The sequence below is a fragment of the Triturus cristatus genome, chromosome 1_1, assembly GCF_964204655.1.
Source record: "Triturus cristatus chromosome 1_1, aTriCri1.1, whole genome shotgun sequence".
Classification (NCBI taxonomy): domain Eukaryota; kingdom Metazoa; phylum Chordata; class Amphibia; order Caudata; family Salamandridae; genus Triturus; species Triturus cristatus.
Genome location: NC_140579.1, coordinates 1,030,197,142 through 1,030,200,436, shown reverse-complemented (window position 1 = coordinate 1,030,200,436; position 3,295 = coordinate 1,030,197,142).

The window sequence follows — 3,295 nt, the reverse complement described above, 5'->3', positions numbered from 1 at the left end:
TTGTGTAGGAGAGTAGGGTCTGCTATCCTATGGTCACCCCAAATTTTTGCTTTTTGCTTCACTGGTTTTTGACATATTGAGGCTGTGGGCCTGCCAATCAGACCCCCAGCCTGCTGTTCTCTCTACTAAATTAAAACTATGCACCCTAGGTGCATAACCAATTGGAAGTGGATCACCCTGTCAGCCCCTGTACCAGTGTACACTAGGTACCCAGGGCATTGGTGTACCCAAGGCCTGCCAAGGGCTGCAGCATGTATTATGCCACCCCAGGCTTGGCCTAACAATTTGACACAACTGGCTGATCACTCAGCTGGGGTAAGTTGGTGTAATCACCTCTTACTTAGGTGTAGTATACCTATACCTAACCTTAAATGGGACACCTGGTAACCTATAAGTCACTCCTATGGCAGGCCTTAACAATCCTGAAGGCAGAGTGCTTGGTTCCATGTGAGATGGTGCTCTGGCATGAGCTGAGCCTGTCTGCAGTGGTCGGAACAACTTCCTTCTACTGTTTCCAGATATCGTCATACCATATACTCTTAAGTGCATTATGAACCTCGCGGTTAAATGCTATCTTTGGTTTGGCTTTATCAAAACATGTCGAGTAAGGTGTCATACGAATTGGAATACTAACCCCTCGCCAATTCTGGCGACGGGGTTAGCATTCCACCCTTCTAGAGGGACACGACATGTACAGTACCTGAAACCCGGGTAAAATCAGACATAGCCTCAGCTCCACAAAATGGATGCTGCCACCACAGACACAAGTCTGCCCTCCTGCTGCTGGGAGTCCTTCCAGCTTGGGAGGTGTGGACAAAGGGTTTCCTGCCAGGGGAGGTGCGTGCACCACCCCAGACAGGATTTTGTGTATTGGTCAGGTAGGGCTTGAAAGAAACCAGACATGCCTGTGGCTCACAAGGAGCCTCGGTGCATATGCCAGTTCAAACCGGTCCTGGGGCACACCAGTCCCGGGCCTGGGGCGAGCTGGACAAAGGATTGGGGGTGTAACCACCCCCCTTCCTGGTCCCACCCATAGGGAGGGACCTAGCAGGTAGTCCGGCCCCTAGAATCCGAATAAAGGTAGGAGCTGTGTCCTAAGACTTCAGACATCCTGGAATCAACTTGAAACTAAGAAGAAGACGGGAACTTCGACATCCTGGAATCAACTTGAAACTAAGAAGAAGACGGGAACTTCGACATTCTGCTGCACAGAAGACTGAAGAAAATCTCCCCTGTGGTCAGGGAGTGACCACCTTGCTAACGCAAGCACCATCCAGCGAATCAACGTCTGCTTTGCCGCCGCCTCCCGCCGGAGCCCGAGCCCAGAGACTGACAAGACCTGGACCTCCAGACCTCTCACCGCCCGATCCACAGTCCCTGCAAAGAGGAGACCCGTGGAGGCACCGAGACACGTGGAGCCAGCCATCTTGAAACGACTACGACAAGCTGACCAGTGCAACAACCGAGGCTCCCTCCAAGTTGTGCTTTGGGTCCTGAGAAGCCCAACCCTCGAGCAGCATCTGCACCAAAGGTGAGCCCTCCAGCATCTCCACGATCTGCGTGGGGCCCTTCTGCATTTTGCCACTCGACGCGCCTAACCGGTTGCTGGCCCGCTGGCTAGTGGCCATCTTGGCGACGAAATCTACGACAAACACCGCTGGTCTGGTTGCTCCAGACTGGCCCTTGCTCCCCTCCAAAGGAGCAGTTCCTCTGACCTTGCTGGTCAGAACCATCAGCTTAAACTCCTTGCCTACAACAATTGCTTTTGCCAAGGCTTGTTTGCTTCGATCAAGTCGCCGACACCGCCGACAGCGAGAGCCTGCGTGGGACAGCTCGTGACTCGACTCCTGGACGTCGTCGACCTTCAGGGACCACGTGGCTGCAGAGTCAAGCTACACCTTCCTTCCTGTTTGCACCCGACATCGCCTGGTACCCACCTGGTGCCACGCTGGTCACTGGCTAGTGACTGTGAACACTGTCCCCTCTGCTTTCAGGTCTTCAACATCTCCGATCCACTCTTGGATCCACTGCATCTCTTCCCGACCGACCGCCTGCAGCACTTTTGTCTACAGGCCCCACGGAACAGATAGAAGAAACCCGACGCACTTCGAGGCCTATGCACCCGCTTCCTGTGGGTGAGGTAAAGCTGGCACACCTGTGCCCAAGTGTAGTATTACATCTCTAGTGCCTGTGTTCCAAATCTTAAGTTCCTAGGTCATCCGGAAGATTCCTTTTGCAGTAACTTTGTACTTTTTACGCACCCATTGAAACCTATGGGAGCACGCGTGTGACTATTTGCTCTGCACACGCCACCCGTGGACCTCCTGGTCACTAACTGACGTTAGCTCCTTGTAGGCCCAGCGATTCTAGAGGCCCTAGGCCTTTTCCCTTTTCTGTTCGTGGTACTTATACCACTATTTTAGTATATGGTTCGAGTGGCCACCAGGGCCTATCCATATAAAGTGCAACTTCTGTGTATTCTGTGATAATCTTGTTTGACGATTTGTGCTCCTGTGCTCATAAAGAGACTAGGGGTTACTTTGAGAAATAAATACATATATATTTTGAATATATATCTGTGTGGTGTCCTTTCATTGGTATAAAAGGGGGTTACTATTGGTAAAACAGCTTGCTTAACACGCATCACGAGTTTAGCCTCAAAGACTGCTTAGCCTACGCTACCACTAGGGCAGCTAGTCCGAAAAGGTTGACTTACAACCACACCATAAGGGTTGCTTGGCATGGTACAAGGTGGTCACTAGAACTAGTGAACAGCATATACCAGGCCAACTTCTCACACCACCCCAGACAGGATTTTGTGTATGGGTCAGGTAGGGCTTGAAAGAAACCAGACATGCCTGTGGCTCACAAGGAGCCTCGGTGCATATGCCAGTTCAAACCGGTCCTGGGGCACACCAGTCCCGGGCCTGGGGCGAGCTGGACAAAGGATTGGGGGTGTAACCACCCCCCTTCCTGGTCCCACCCTTAGGGAGGGACCTAGCAGGTAGTCCGGCCCCTAGAATCCGCTTAAAGGTAGGAGCTGTGTCCTAAGACTTCAGACATCCTGGAATCAACTTAAAACTAAGAAGAAGACGGGAACTTCGACGCTCTGCTGCACAGAGGACTGAAGCCAATCTCCCCTGTGGTCAGGGAGTGACCACCTTGCTAACGCAAGCACCATCCAGCGAATCACCGTCTGCTTTGCCGCCGCCTCCCGCCGGAGCCCGGGCCCAGAGACTGACAAGACCTGGACCTCCAGACCTCTCACCGCCCGATCCACAGTCCCTGAAAAGAG